Below are 17,126 nucleotides of genomic sequence, written 5' to 3'. Positions count from 1 at the left end.
TTTTTCTTTTTCACCCTGATGATTGGCCCTCAGTCCTTAATTGATATGTATCCAATGGCTTCACTGAAAAGCAACGAGCGGATGTAATGTTTTTGTGATGGTCTCATGGGTCATATCTGACCTCCGTGGATGATAAATCAATCTCTCTCTCTCTCTCTCTCTCTCTCTCTCTCTCTCTCTCTAGTGTTTAGGAAAAGCATATCTCGGCTTAGCCTTGTGTTGGTTAGAAATTCAAGACTAAGCCAAATGAGATGAGAGTGAAAAGTATAAAAATTTTCTTAGATTTTGCGAGAAAATAGTGTAAATATAGTCAAAATTATAGTTTAAATTATAAATTTTTCGCTTAAGAACTGGCTCAAAGAGATTTGTGTTTGTTTGGGATAAAGTTTTTTTCTCAAAAACTATAAAGGAGTGGTTTCACCTATGAAACATTTCCATTTAGCTACCTTAGTTGCACATTGGCCCTTGGGGCTTCTTCATAGATGTGCTAACTTAGGCATCTATATTGTGACTTAGGTGGAATCTGTAGGGGATACAAATGTCTATCTGCTTCGAGGCACTTTGCTTTATTAATTTAACACTTTTGATAATGCAAGTCACAATCTTGAAATGCCTTTGTAAGACTAGCCAATGAGAATGTTATTGTATGAGTGCATGTCTTTCTTATGCCTTAAAATCATGCACTTGGATTTTCATGAAATTCATAAAAAATTTGGTGCCAAATGTCTCTGTTAGTTGATACGCATACTCTCCCTTGTGAAATAGGTATCCATCTTTGATGGAGAAGTTTCCCATTGATTCAACTTTGAACTCAAAATTAAAGAACTATGTATTGTGAAACTAGACACACTATCAGCATTGGAGAGAAGGATCCCTCATTTGAACATGATTCCACGCCTTAGAGTTTGCCTTGTCATGCTCGCATTTTACTTTTGATGATGCTAAAATGTGAACAAAAGATAGTTTATTTCTAGCATTCTACTCAGAGCATTTTCTACAACATTATATTGACCTTTTCAATATTGTAGCTGAGCATCATACTTTTGAATAATCTTATCCCACAAGGACTTTTGACCCTTCATATTTGTTTGCTTAGTGAACCACTTGATGCTCTCATGGTCAAATATAGTCTCATATTCAGCTCCATACACACAATGCTCCACTTTTCCAAGTGCAAAAATTGCCTTGAATGGACCAAGATTATGACGTAATCTATGTATTTCTCCCCGTTTACTAAGGAAAGTATCCATAATATCTTTGTTATGGTCCTTGCCTTCATCGCAAAAGTTGGGTGGTTTCATGATTTTAGGTAGTTTGAGCACTTGTTTTGGATCCGAAGACAACAATAAACCAATCTCATTAGAGCTCCTATTCCTTGAACATGCTCGTCTTCTGGAATAGGTATTGGGGTAGGTGTATTGCCCTTGGCAATATCTGGTGATTTTGCTTTGGTTTATTGAGCCATAAAATTGACTATGAGATCAGTCAATCTAGTATCATTCTTATTTAATGTAGCTATATATATGCTCTAATGTAACCGTTCGTGCTTCAACAACTTCAAATTCTTGAGTTTTGACCAAATCAAAATTTGTTGGATTAATCGTATACTTGTCAACATTTGCCATGCAGACAGTGGGCTTAGGATTCAAACGGTCGAGAAAAAAGGAGAGCCTCACTCAAATTCTAGGTGACGTCTAGAATTTTTTATGCCATGGTGCAGTGTTTACTATGGGAAAAAAACAAATTGAGGCATAGTAAAAAAACTTGAACTCAAAACTTGAAAATTGATGTAGAGGCCCTCAATTGCAAGCAAATGATATCCTTAAGAAATTGCAGAAGGATACTTGGCACAAGCATTTTATGCACTGGCAAATTCCTTAGAATTTGTAGTTTGAATCGCCAATTTTGATTTTCAAAAGCTTGCTCAACAAACAATCACATTGATGAAAGAGTGTGCAAGATTTTGGATTGGTCTTTATGGCAATTAAATTTGACAAACTTTCTTGCCGCCGTAGTTGCCCTTTGTAACCCAAAATGCTTTGTAGAACCCATTGCACCGCTCGAAAATTGCCTTTGGGTGGCAATTGGTGGGATAAGTCCCTTGGAGTGACCCTAGGATACGTTTTGGGTGGCTACTCACCCTTTGATTGTGAAGAAGTTGAATTTGAGCTCACATCAGCTATGGTGGCTTCTTGAAGCCAAGAAGAAATGCTCTCATGCCATGGAAGGGGGAAGGTTGATAGTCGGCCCCCCCTCATGTGTAAGCGGTTAGGAACTAGAGAGAGAGAGGAGAGAGAGAGAGAGAGAGAGAGAGAGAAGAGTATTCCCTTGCATGCATGCAAAAATAAGGGCACCCTTTCATCTCCCTCTTGCTTTGATACAAGTGAGAGAACAAGGGTAAACACACCTTAGCACTCTTACCATTCATTACAAGTTTTCCTTTCACTTCATCATGAGCCGATGGGATATAGACATTGGTTGATAGATTATCAAAACATATTTTTTTGCATTCAAGAAAAAACATATTTCTTTGCATTCAAGAAAAAATTGATTACACCACAAGTTGCAAAGCTTTTCATTAAATTTTCTCATTATGGTATGTTTCTTTAGTTAAGAGAGGTCGAGGCCTTGTCCACTCTCTCTTGGATGGGGATGGGTACAAAGTAAAGGACCAGGATGAAATGGCGAAGCTAATGCTCGATCACGTCGGTCAAATTATATGTCATCTGAGGTCCATTCTATGGAGGTGGATGAAGCCAGAAGTAGTCTCCTAAGAAGCGTCAAGGGAATGGTTTTGCACTCCGAAGCCAATCTCTCTCTTGGAGAAAGACTTTACTGAGGAGGAATGCAGCCTTGCACTGAAGGCTCTAGGTAAATCCCCTTGGTGGGATGGGCTGACTACATAATTTTTATTGAATTCTGGGACGATCTCATAGTCCCCATTACGAAAATGGCCAACCAAGCGTTGTGTAATGGAACCCTAGATTCAAGTATAAAAAGGGGACTTATTAAACTAATTCCTAAGAAAATATGCAGCTCTCAGTTGAAGCATTGGTGGCCTATAACCATGATGACAATGGCTTACAAGATCATCGCCAAGACAATTGCCCTTAGGTTGTCTCCCATTCTGGATAGAGCCATTACTCCGCATCAGCATGAGTTCACTAAAGGAAGATCAATTTATGATAGCATCTTGACGGCCATGGTTGGCATTGAATATGTATCACTAACCAATCAAGAGTGTGTCCTGCTACAACTTGATCTTGATAAGGCCTACGATAGGATAACTTGGTCATTCATTGATGAGGTCATGAAATCTCTGGGCTTTGGGCCTCGAGAGTGCCAGCTTGTTCGCACTCTCAATGTTGGAAGCCACTCTGAGATGCTCTTTAATGATAGGATTGTGGGTGCTTTTGAAGTCAAAAGATCAATCAAGTTGGGATGCTCACTCGCCCTGCTGTTGTTTGCTATAGGCTCGCATCTGTTGGTGACCATGTTGGAAGCTAGTGCCGCAAAAGGGGAGATCCAAGGGTTGGCCTTGCCGAACAAGGACCAGCTCTTGGCTAAGCTCTTCACGAAGGATTCCTTGCTCTTCCTCAAAGCCTACCAGCAAACTGTTCAAAGGGCTTGGAGATTGTTCAAATGTTCGCCCTAGCCTCTTGATCAAAATGCAATATTGAAAAATCTAGGTTGATCTTGCTACGTGAAAACGACTCTTTTGATTGTGCTATGTGGTCTGGAGAGATTGTATCTAAAGGGAAGATATTTTGGCACCTTGGGTGCGCCAAAATTAAGTGCCATCATCTATATGCTTAGAAACCACCAATGAGTATAAAATACAAGTAATACCAATAACCAAGCTGGCATGTTCAACATTTAGTTTTAGAACCTTATACCTGGGTTATGGTTAAGCAAAAAAAAGAAAAGATATATACTGTTCAATTTTTTGTAAGAATGTAATATAAACAACAATGCTTCGAACACAATCTTTCATCTACCTAAGTACACTATTTTTAGAATACCCATCATCATCATATCAGATTTATTACCCGTTATTGGATTGATTTTAAGCAACATTATTAAATACCATAGGTATTAACCAAGAAAAAATCTCAGGGTTTTAAGATTTGCAATTGGCCAATGAAGGCATGCAAGAAATTCAAATTTCGAATATTAGGTGTACAATACAGATGCATGTTCATGAGGAGGTCTTAAAAAGCCTCTTAGTTTTTTTTCTTACAAATTTAGCTAGTGTAACATTCAGCATCTATTCAACTTATCCCTTTTCCACAGATACCTAATAGAAAGCTCTTCAATAAAAGATGTTTAGTAGAATTTTAAATTTGCAATTTTCCACAGGTGTTGGTTCAATGCGTAAAACACGAAGGATAGATGTCCCATAGTACTTTACAAAAACATGTACTATTTAGATCAAGGAGATCATGCATGTACTTGTACAAATATTTAATTCTTCAAGAATTTTGAAACAGTCTTTGTTAGCAGCCATCCTTTAGTACCCTTTTGCCTTAAAAAAGGCGAGGTACAAGTTACACATCACTAGTGAGCATGCAAATTCCATTAGGATTCCTAGCAATGGTTTAAAGCACTCCTCTCATAGCTGTATAGAACTTTGGTCCATAAGCCAAGTGATATGACTAATCAAGTATGTTTCCTAATAATGAAGAGGTGCCATGTCTAGAGAAATTCACAGATTTAGGCTTACTTCTAAGTAATATCTTTATGTATTTTTCTTTTCCCTTTTCTACAAATGTAAGACTTGTGATTTTGCTAAGGACATTGAGCAAACCCACCTCCAATATTCTCATAACATTGTGTAATATCAGTTGTGGACAAGTGAGTTATTCTATCTGGTAAATTCATTCATAACACTTTAGTGGTATATTTCTTTTACCAACCAAAATGGGTTTCATTGTATTGGCTAGGAAATTCTTGTATGTCTTTTATCTTTTTCCACAAAGTCCTTACAATTGTAGGAGAACTAGGTTAAGGAAACTTGGAATATTTTTTATGTTCTCAAAAATTCAGTTAGAGGCATGTGAGATGCTTTCAATTTATGTTTTTGAAATATATACGTAGGAATCTCTAGTTGGAATTTCAACTAGAGGCATGTGAGCTCCTTTCGTATACGTCTGAGTTGGAATGTTCATCTCTTTCAACTCATGTGCCAATGGAAAGTTCATATTTGCAATTGTTCAACCTTTCAAGCACTGCATTCAAAGCTAGATACAAAGGATTCATTGTTGGGAGCCTCATCAACACCAATAATGAAGGAATTGATAGTCACATTCTCGAGGCTTCTAGCCACTATGAGCATTGCAGTATCTTTCTCCGTATCGCCCCAATAATTACCCAAATATGAACATATCAGCTTCAAAAATCTAGCAAACTTTTTATTGGAAGTGCTTTTCCTCTCCCTCTGTTTTAGTAAAAAATATGACTTTCCCTCTTGAAACATTGGAGCTAGAAGCCCCGTTGGAGTGGGATGTAAAGAGCATCAAAAGAGGATTTAAACCTCTTTAGAGACCGACTTACCTCTTCTTCCACACATGCGTTTGGTAAATGGAAGAAATCAAAGCAAGTACTAGATGTTTTGCCTACCCTCCAAGCCAACAAGAGCATATAAGAGATGTGTGAAATTCAATGGATTTTTGAAGTATAGAATATCCATATGATTTAGGATATACCATACCGCGTCATCAAACCAGAGAATGCTAGACTCACAAATGCTTGGCTCTCAAGCTGCTTTAGGATCTAGGAACTTGCAAGCACAGTTGAGAGTAGTATTCTGTTGTCGTCTTGGAAAAGGGCATGCGTCCTTTAGATTCTCCCATATATGCCAATGCAGGCACACTCGGTCATGTATGAAAAATCCCTAAATTTCAGAGTGTTACCAATTCAATAAGTATCAATATAAGCATGCCCCCCTCTTTCTAAAAAAGACCATAGCTTCTCAATATTGGGCTCTGCCAGCATCCAAATAGTACACACATTGCAGGTCTTATTATCTTCCACGATTCCTATCGTCAATTGCTTTGATTAACCAAATGAGACTTGCTATTTAGATAAGTAGCTATTATCAGTTCAGATTATATTAGGTCTTTCAATATCCAGCCCTCTTCTTAGTCCTACAAAGGGCATTCATTAACAGTACAGAAATAAATGTCTTTTACATGGGTTGAGGATCACAATGACATTGAGGAGGATGGGTTGGTAGAGTACTTCCTCAAAAACGTTGAAAGAGATGTAGCTAGGAAATGGCACTAACATTATCCACCATGTAAAACTGAGAAATTATAGTAAATTGAAGAAAGCATTTATTATAGAGTGTAGTGAGAACCAGAGGATAAACACATCCTCTATGATTTAATAAGGTACATCATCGTAATCTTTGATAAGAAGATATGTAGAGCAGATTAAGGAGCTCACTAGACAGTCACATGAACCACATTTGAAAAACAAATGAGAGCCTATTTTTTGAGTGGATTTTAGAGAAAAAAGTGAAGAGAGCAAGAAGTACTAGCACCAACAAGTAAATTCAATGACTTAGTTTACATAGCCCTTAAAGTGAAACAACAAGCCAAGAAGGGGAAAGGCTAAAAAGTGAGAACGAGCTTAAGCTCCACTCACCCCTCTTCAAAAGACACATCATCAAGCTTAGTTCATCAAACGACAAGCACTCTTAAGAAGAACCCAAAACAGTGAAGAAAAAATATTGGACAAAAAAAATTGAGGAGTTGTTAAGACATATATCTGAGATCGCAAAGGCCAAACCTTTTTCTGGGAAAGGTAGAAACCTAGTGTGTAGCATATATGCAAATCAAAAGAGCACCAAAAGAATGAATCCATTCAATGTACATACTGTAAAGATTATGGACATGTGAGGAACAAGTATAAAATTAAGGTACACCATTTTAAGGAAGGAAAGGACATAACACTAATTGCATTGACCAACCCTGAATTGACTATTTAAGAAACCCAAACAATGGAGCCAGTTCTAGTGGTATGGCTAGGAAGGAATATATCAAAAAAAATTGGTAGAGGTTGAAGGCAAAACAAAAAACCCAAACAAATGATCCCGTACCAATCATATGGTTGGGAGAGGAAGATACCAAAATTATTGGTTACTCAAATCCCAAACATTGGAGCCAATACCAGTGGTATGGTTGGGAGAGGAAGATACCAAATATTTTTGGTAGAGGTTGAGTAGAACAAATTTCATCATAAAGGAATTTAAAATGTTATACATGTGGGAAGTATAGGCACTTTTAAGCACAATGTCCTAACAATCTGAAGGCTGAAGTGATCAAAGGAAATGGTAGATACAATACCAGTGCATGTGATCACTAGGAGCTCTAGCATTGTCATTGAGGAGATCCTATAGGTTCCAGCTAGATAGACCAAGTACAGTGGAGAGAGCCAATAGTGGGAGAAGGAAAGGGTGGTATGGAAAGCCAAAGGAAAGACCAAAGAAGTGGATGAATGGAAGAAGCAAAGGGTTTTGGCTACTAAGATCGTGCAAGATTTGGAGAGGATAAATCTAGAGATTCTTGAGTGCTCCAAAGCTTGATCCATACATAATATTTTTTGAGTATTTTTAATGGCTCACGTGGTTGGAATCCAAGAAATTGGTTTTGGTGTACAAAATCTAAAAGATAGCAAAAATTCCAATGACAAATTTTGGTGTGAAAAGTTCCAAGAAAGAAAAAGTTTCGACGACTAGTTTTGGTTTGAAGAATCATGAGAACGAAGTATTGCAAGTCAAAGCAAACTTGGAGAGTGTTGACAAAAAGGATCTGAAAGCAAAAACATTGTTCAAAAAGAAAAATCATATTTCACCAAAGGATCCATAAGCTAAGAGGCAGAGTAGGTCAACATAGCATGGCATTGCAAGGATAGATCTCCCAAAGGGAGATCATCTAGTTCATATTCAAGTTCTAAACAGGAGTAGGATAAAATCTATGTAGGGTATGTGAAAGACTCCAGAGGCTCATTATAGAACTTGATCACATAAAAAAGACTCCATCTAAGATTGCCAAGTTAATCAATAAGTAATGATAGAAAGAGTATGAATGTATGGTATTAGGCCAGTTGAATATTAAGGATGATGAGTACCAATCATTTATATAGATTATAAAGTTTGATGTATGGGAATCGCTATCTGAATTGATTCTGGATGCATTTTTTGATGTGAATATACATAGAAAAACACATTAGATAGAAATTGTGGATTAATGAGATGAAGCTTGCACCATTCATAATCAGAATGAGAGATCAATGAATAATGCAAGCTAGTGTCCTATTGAAGAATATTCAGATCAAGGTGGGTTATGAAAAGTTCAAGGTAAGTTTCTTGGTGATGGATATACAAGGTGCTTACAATGTGCTGCTAGGAAGACCGTGGCTAAGGAGTGCACGTGCCATACATAATTATGCTACTTAGACACTCACAATACAAGGGCCAAACAAAAGAATTCAGGTCTAGAAAATTAACACTAGAACATGGAAGAAAGAAATGTAACCTGAAGAACTATGTTGGAAGTATGGTATGTAGAATATAGAAAGAATGCTAGCCTCCATAAATTTATTCCCCATAGCTAAATTGATCTAAATGCAGTTCTTGTAAATCAAAAAAGGTCTCAAGAGCAGCAACAGCATTAACTTGGGAAGTTTATTAAACTAAACCAAAGGGAATGGCTAGTAATTTTGGATGGGAGACCCTCAAAAGAAGGAGCAAACAAGGCATCATGGATAGTTTCAGATTGAAATACACCTAGAAGGGCCAAGCCAAATAGCATTGATATAGAGTTCAGGAATCAAAATTCTCACACACTTGAAGGAATTAGTCATGGGACACCTAAAGGAGATCATATATCAGCTACTGTAGATAAAAACAGAAAAGGAGGCAAAATTGATGGTTAGAAGAAAGGGCAGGGGAACATCCAATTGGTAGTTACCAGATGATCAAGTAGAAGAATGAAACTTAAGCTTGAAATCAGATCCAAAAATCATAAAGATCCACAAAAATCTAAAGTGAGAAGTGAAGGATAAATCCAAATAGATTTTTAAAAAATATAGAGATGTTTTTGCTTGGGAGAAAACGGATCTAAAGGGGTAGACCCAAAAGCCTACTAGCATAGACCCAAAAATAATAGAGATGTTTTTGCTTGGGAGAAAACGGATCTAAAGGGGTAGACCCAAAAGCCTACTAGCATAGACCCAAAAATAATAGAGATGTTTTTGCTTGGGAGAAAACGGATCTAAAGGGGGAGACCCAAAAGCCTACTAGCCTAGAATACCACTGAAACTAGATGCTCGACTAGATAGATTATAGAGGTATAGGATGAACCCAAACTATGCAAAGAAGGTCAAGGAAGACATTGATAACCTTCTAAAGGAAGGGTTCATTACAAGAGTGGCAAGCAATTACTGGTTATTTCCAACTGTGGTGGTAGCTTTAAAAAATGGAAAACTTAGAGTGTATGTAGATTTCCAAAAGCTGAATGCTTAGATGATTAGTGACTCATTTTCATTAACTTTATTGATATGATGATTGATGAGATATCTAGACAAAAAATATATAGCTTTTTGGAACGGTACAATGGACACAATCAGTTGAAGATTGCACCATAAGATAGAGTGAAAAGCACCTTCATCATTGAATAGGGAGCATTCATATATGTAGTTATGCCATTTGGCTTATGTAACACTCCAAACACATTTTAGATGGGTATGATGGAGATATTCACATTGAATTCCTACATATATTTTTAGCCATTTTTGTGGATGATTTCACTATATTTTCATCTAAAGATATTCATTCAATTATTTCTACATATGATCTTTGAAATATTCAGAGAGAAGATATTATTTATTGTATGGAAGGGGCAGTTTTTAGGCCATGTCGTGTCCAAAAATGGTACTGAAATGGTTGAAGACAAGATCCAAAATGTCCAACATGCTTGTGCACCAATAAACGTGTTTGAACTCAGCTCCTTTTGAGGATATATTAACATTTATTAGATTCATTCATATGTATGTAGCAAAGGCTCTTCCACTATATAAATTGATGTAGAAAGGTGTCAAGTTTATACGGTCCCTCGTGTGTAAAGCATAATTTGAATTTCTGAAAGACGTGATGAGTACAAAATCAAATCTCCACTAACCAAACTGGGATTTCATTTTCCATGTGCATGTTGATGCCTTTGGGATGGCAATGGGTGGTATTCTAGCTCAATCAGATGGAAAAGTTGATTATCTAGTACTCATTGTCATACAAAGCTTCAATAAGGCAAAGCGAGGTTATTTAACTTCAAAGAGGAAAGCATTGGGAATGGTGTCCAGTGCTACTAAGTTTAGATGTTATTTTCTAGGAAAGTTATTCCAAGCTATTTTATTTTTTATCAATAAAGTAGTCATCCAAGGAAGATTGATTAGATGGATGATGTTTTTTCTAGAGTTTGAGTTTAAGATCTTTCATAAGCATGGCAAGACTCACTGTGGTGCATATTTTATGTCCAAAAGTACTAAAGGCATCACATCATCATTAAGAGATGAGCCAATAGATACTGAGTTAAAGAGACAGATCCCAAATGGTGGGAGGTTTATGATTTCTTGCAGTATGGGGGTTTCAAGAAAACTTGTCACAGTCTAGTAAGTAGCTGCTCATTCCTCTTTTTAAAAATTCACTATAATTGTTGGATCTTTGTATAGTTTTGGCATTGATGGGGTTTTAAGGAGGTGTGTACGCATGCAAGCAAGAATGCAGGTTCTAACTGAGGCTCACACTAGAAATAATGGGCACAAGAAGGGAAATAAGGTTGGAAAATTTCTACTTTTTATTGTATTTTATGCATTTTGTATCTTTACTTTAGAAAGTTTAATAACTTTCTCAGTGAAGAGGTTTTTTGAAGACCATAGCGGGGAGCAAGGCTGCTATCCCATGCCAAAGCCCTACTCATTGAGTTAGGATCAACGACAAGGCATGATGAAGGTTTGGGGAATTTCCATTCTTGCAATACAAGTTTGAATTTCTTGTGCAAGAAGGTTGAATCGTACTTAAATGTTTCAACAGTAGTTCTCAATAGTGCAAGGCACTTAAGCATATCAACATAAAAAATATGGGCATATACTTCATTGTGGCCAAGGACTTATCAATATATTCTTTTTGAGTTGCATGCAAAGTCGTGTCAGTATGGTAGACTTAACTCTACCCAATAAGTTTTTATGCATGGAAAATTAAGGTGGTCTCACATATGATTGGAGATTCATGATTAATTCATCATAGGCAAGATCTTATGTTGTTTCCAGTTACTTTTATTGATGATTCTCCTATTGAATATGGGGTGAATATGTTGCAAGATATAGCTTTGACCTTCTACTCAATAGTGAACGAGGATGGTTTATTTGCTTGTTCTTACTGCATATGACTGCATCCAAGGGCACACACTATATATATATATATATATATATATATATATATATATATGCACAAGGCGCATGCTCTATCGATGTTGATCCTCTAGTTCATGTGATAACATGGCTCTTTTAAAAGAGCCTCAAGGCATGCAAACTTTTATTTCAAAAAAAAAAAGGAATACCTAGTATGACTACTTTATTTTTATTTTTGAAAATCTTTTTCTCAACAATGTAGAGATATGATTGTTTTAGTGATCTAGTTGTGAATAAGATTCCAGCTTGTAAGAATCTCCTGCTTAGTCTATATAACCAATTGTATCTATAGGAGCACCATTTATTGGGTGTGACCCAGCTTGTGAGGGAGAGATCACTCACATGGTCACTTATTGGACTTTTCACACTTGTGCTTCAAGGAAAGAAGTTCTCAACAACCATGTGCAAAAGATAAGTTCAGTCCACCAATTTGTTTACAATTACTATTGGTAGCAAGGTAGCCTATGATGGTACACATCTACCTAGTGGTTTAGCTAGTATACTTTTGGAATCTAACCAAGGGTATTCTTTAATTGCTCAAGAATGCTGCATAGCTTGTTTTGATGCAACTGATGTGGTCATGCATAGCTATATGGTAGTAGCTATGGGGACGATTAAAGGTTTGTGTACAAGACCTCTCCTCTGATAATTTTTCCTTATCCCTAATCATTTTCCTTGGATGGAATAGAAGGTCCACTCTAGGTACTATCTACTCTTTTTGTGGTCCCCTCTCTTAAGATGATCATAGGCCACAAGGTGGCGATCTTTTTTGGCATGTGTGGTCCCCTCTCTTAAGATGATCATAGGCCCACAAGGTGGCGATCATTTTTGGCATGTGTGGTTAGTCACAAGGTGTACATCATGGTCTGGAAACTCATGGTGTTTGCTTTAACTAGGGTGGATAAATTTTTATGAGGGTCCCTCTCACTCTTGTCATCGAGTGTTTTTGGCTGCCTACATACAAAGGTACTTTTTGTACTCAATGGATGTGGAATTCACTGACATCACTATGTGGGACATATTCCACATGTGGAGAATATGAGTTTTTGGGACTAACACTTGCACCTTTTTCTCAATTATATGTCGTGACAAAGTCCCTATGTGCCGGTCCAATTTGTTCATTAGACCATTTCAAGCACCTAGTATCAAGCACAATTTCAATGGCCAAACAGTATCGAATATCTAGTAAGACTTGTTAATGTAACATGTACTATAAACATCATTAATAGATGGTTGTTTCAACTTTTTAGGTTGAAATTGTGCATATATATTACCCATATAGCAAGGTTATGTCATGTCAATAAAAATGTCTCATTGTTTGTACCTAGATGTGTTTTATGTCCAGTTTCTATTATGTTTCAAATGTTTTAGCAAGCCTACCTCATAAGCATTTTGTATAGCACATTATGAATTGCTACAAGTCAAGGTGGAAAGTATTTAGTTCTTTTTATAAGAGCTTTTTACACATCTATTCACTCAAGTGTCATGTATGCTATGAGCATAAATCTAATCCAAATGCATTGGGATGCACAGAAAACTCCATTAATGGAAATGTAGCCTCGAGTAAGTTGTTGCTAATGCTTGCAAACTCAATGTAGAGGCATGCACATTCATGCATTTGATAGCTTATGAATATTTTTACTCACAGCAAGTATAGTATCTATGTGGATTATATTATGGATTTACCAACCACTATACACGGTCACGACTCAGTGGGTGACTATAGATAGGTTGACTAAACTCTATAAGTTTGTTCCAACCAAGTATGCCATTGAAAATCTAGAGTGAGCCAAGTTGTTTGTTGAAAATCCATATAGGCTATACGGAATTACCAACAATTTTATGAGTGATTGTGATCCCAAGTTCATAGTCATTTCTGTAGGATTGTCTTTGAGCGGTTGGAAACACATCTCAATATCAGTACTGCATATCATCTACAGACAAATGGCACACTAAACAAGCACATTAGGTACTGAGGATATTTTATGAGCATACGTTATCAAGAAGCAATCCAATTGGGAGGATTATCTCCCTATTTTGAAACTTGCTACTAATAAAATTCAACAAGTTAAGGACTTTATCCAAGCTCATGTGAATATGTTGATAGTTTCTCATTGAAATGTTTGAGAAGCACAACATAGATACAAGAACCATGCTAACGAGAAATTTTGGCATCACTTTTTATGGAAAAACAAGAAGAGGTATTCTTATGTATTCTAGAACCTTTAAAATTTTTGAAAACTGGTCATCCATCTAGTTACCTCTTAGGTGTTGTGATCCATTTCTAGTAGTCAAGTGAATTAGAGATCTGGTCTAGACACTCTCATATTCACTTAGTCATAGGGACACCACTATCTTCAATCAAGATGTCCTTGTTGATGTCATTGAACCTCCCACTCAACTACATGACCCCAAACATATTCTTGAGTATCATGGTAAAGCTCACGACAGAAAAAATTAGTGCTCTTAAGAAGAAACACCCTACTTTCATTTTAAAGGAAAAAAATGTTTCTCCCAAGGGGGGAGTAATGTAAGGCCAAGGGTAGCCGACAAGGCCCAATGGGAACATGGCTTGGAGGCTCAACCCTAGTTATAAGGAAGAAATAGGATGGGAGGATAAAGCTATTCCTCAGTCTATGATTGGATTTTGACCATCTCAAGACTTAGTCAAACATTGGGCAAGTATATGAAGTGATCAATGGTAGTTGGTGATACATTGAATGTCAAATATCCTGGGAAAATAAATAGATGATCATGAGAGAGGTTAGCCAAAGCATGTTTTCCACGTTAATAATGAATGTTCTTTTGTTGAGGCATGAATAGAGTGGGGCATTTATGGTTTAAATTAGAACTATGATGAGACATATTGACCCTAAGTCGTTTTCATCACCTCCCTCTGCACACATCTAACACTATCTCCATGGGATATTTTACCTACAACCACTACACAAGACATAGCCTCTGTTCTTGCTCTACTTCCTTCTTCAAGCAGCTCCAGTGCATCTTCAAGTGAGTCTTCTTTCTCCACATAGTATACATCTCTCTTTTGCCATATGGAAGATGAAGGGTTTTAAAGCTATGAAGGAGGTGCTAGACCAGATTGTGGAAGAGAAAATATTTTCCATCTCATACCAAGATATTGGCAAGTATGTATTTAAAGATTCAAAGAAAGACTCAACAATTGGGGTATGACCACCTTGATGGAAGTATCCATAAGATTCCCATAGATCTATTAGTAATACAACATGTGGTGGATAACTTTGACATAGAAAATCCCATTGTCATCATCAATAAGAAGGAGATAATAACTACTGCTTTGATTGCACATGTCTCCATACTACCTTATCACCAAAACCTCAAAATCTCTACAACCAAAGAAATCATCATCTTTCTAGAAAAAACCCAAATCCAAAGACCAAAGGGAAGTCATGAGGATTGGGCATCCCACTGACATAGAAAAATCCGTTGTCATCATAGCAACTTGAACCAACAAAAACCAGCACTAATACAACACAAGCTACCACAACCACTACAAGTGCTGGAAAATGATTGTTGATAGGTTGCAGGCACTACAAAAATGATTGTGAATGGGAAAACTATAGGTGAATACTTTAGGCCAATTGGGTTTACCCTACCATGTGCCTATGATGAGATTTTATAGTGAGAAGAAGGATGTTGACTCTATAATAGATGGGTGTATAACGGGTTGGAATACCATTTTCATAAAATCTATATCTAACCAACCCAAATGATTTTCTCATATTAAATTGATCACTTAATGTGGGAGAATAAACAAGAATAAGGGTTAAGATATAGATGTGCTTATAGATCTATTTCAACACCAATGGAAAAGGGGCCCAAATGAGAAATGGTCTATCAAAGAGCAAGGCTAACTAACAATGGAGCAAAAGACCTAGGGTTGGCTTCATTAAAGCCTCCAAAGGTAAGTGTTAAAATCCTTAAGACATAGTCTTTAATTTTTAATTTTAGGCAACTAAGGTCCAAGCAGGTAAGGGGGCAGCTTACTTAAGCAACGGTTGTGCTTAAGCAAGGGGGGTGCTAGCTTAACCTCACATGAGGGAAAGAAGGACACTTGTCAAAAAACTACACAACTTACCCAAAGGGGAGCCAAGCTCTCATTGGCTAGAGGGCTACATGGCCCAATGAGCTTCAAGGGAAGCCTAGGAAAGGGGGTCGACCTAGATACCTCCCTCTCTCTCTCTCTCTCTCTCTCTCTCTCTCTCTCTCTCTCATTTGAACATCCCACGAGTTCTATCTCTCTCTCGTTCTTCTCTTCACACACTCTTGTGAAGCAAGAACTCCATCTCCTTCTCCGAGCTTGAGAAGTTGAGTACCCACTACAACAAGCTCTAGGCTATGAATGCAAATCCACACAAGAAAATGCTTTTGCTTGCTTGTCAATCTCTCTAATCTCCATTATCACTATGCTAATCTATGCTACAAGAGCTATGAGTGATTATGTGCAAGGGGTTATTGCTTTCTCGTAGAGCTACTTGTAATTCTCTTTTCTTCCTCGCTCCCTGCCAGCTCTCCTCACATTTCATGGTGTTTGAGGTCTTGGGATTGAGGCTGGGCATTCTTCAAGTTCATGCTAATCATGTTTATTGTTGTTACCATGCTAATGCTTGGTGAGTGAAGCTTGCCATCTTCATCTCATCAAGAAGGTCTCAAGTAACACAATCAGTTGTATTGTAAACAAGTCTTCCATCATGGAAGAATCTATAATACAAATGTCTATTGGAGGGGGGACCGGCTCCAACTGATCAGGTCCTCTATTGTTGTCAATTTCTCTAAACTCTCACTCTCTTTTACAAGTATTGTTTGTGCCATTAATGAAGTAATGTGTTACTGTTGCTCTCTCCATCAAAGCACTTTCCTTCTCACTCTACATCTACACACAACGAAATGCTCCAGGAAATGCTCAATATGTTATTCACTTTCCGCTCCAACTCAAGTTAAAAGGCTAACTCCATTACATTGGTATTAGAGCATTTGGTTTATCTTTTCTTGCTTAAGAAGAGAGGTCCTTCAGTAGCCTATAAATGGTTGATGTTGTTAATTATATTAGGGTAAGTGGAACTGGGATCTATTATCGGTTTTGTTGAGCCCACTATGTGGGATATGGTTCACACCTCCTCGGGACCTTTGGACTTAATAATAGAGTCTTTGTAGACTTGCCTATGGATTTACAATTACTGATCCGTAAGAAGTCCAAAAGAAGCTAGCCCACGGCAACTCTGCTATGTTAGACCTACTCCTCTACTCTCTATAAGTAACCACTTCGAGCCGTGGGTGTAGATACTTAAGAGAAAATTTTCAAAGGCTAAGAGGAGTGGCAACTAAATTTTTGAATTTCCAAAGCATACACTAAGTACATGCATAAATTTTGCTAACATGGATAACAATAATCAAGAGAGTAGAATGAATATTGACAACTTTGATTTTGCACATGAAGGTGCTAATGATGATGCCCCCATGTTTGTGAATTGTCTTATCCTAGGTTGCAGCAAGCTTTGGGCAACCCTGCTTTGCAAGCCAAAGTTACTCAACAACTTGCGACGCTCATAGCGAGGCTCATAGCGACGCCGGCTGGGCTAAAAAAATAACAAAGAGCGCCCAAAAACTCAGATCTTAGA

The sequence above is a fragment of the Adiantum capillus-veneris genome, unplaced genomic scaffold (genome assembly GCF_014529385.1).
Source record: "Adiantum capillus-veneris isolate H3 unplaced genomic scaffold, ASM1452938v2 Hic_scaffold_325, whole genome shotgun sequence".
Classification (NCBI taxonomy): Eukaryota; Viridiplantae; Streptophyta; class Polypodiopsida; order Polypodiales; family Pteridaceae; genus Adiantum; species Adiantum capillus-veneris.
Note: the sequence above shows the minus strand (reverse complement) of the source record.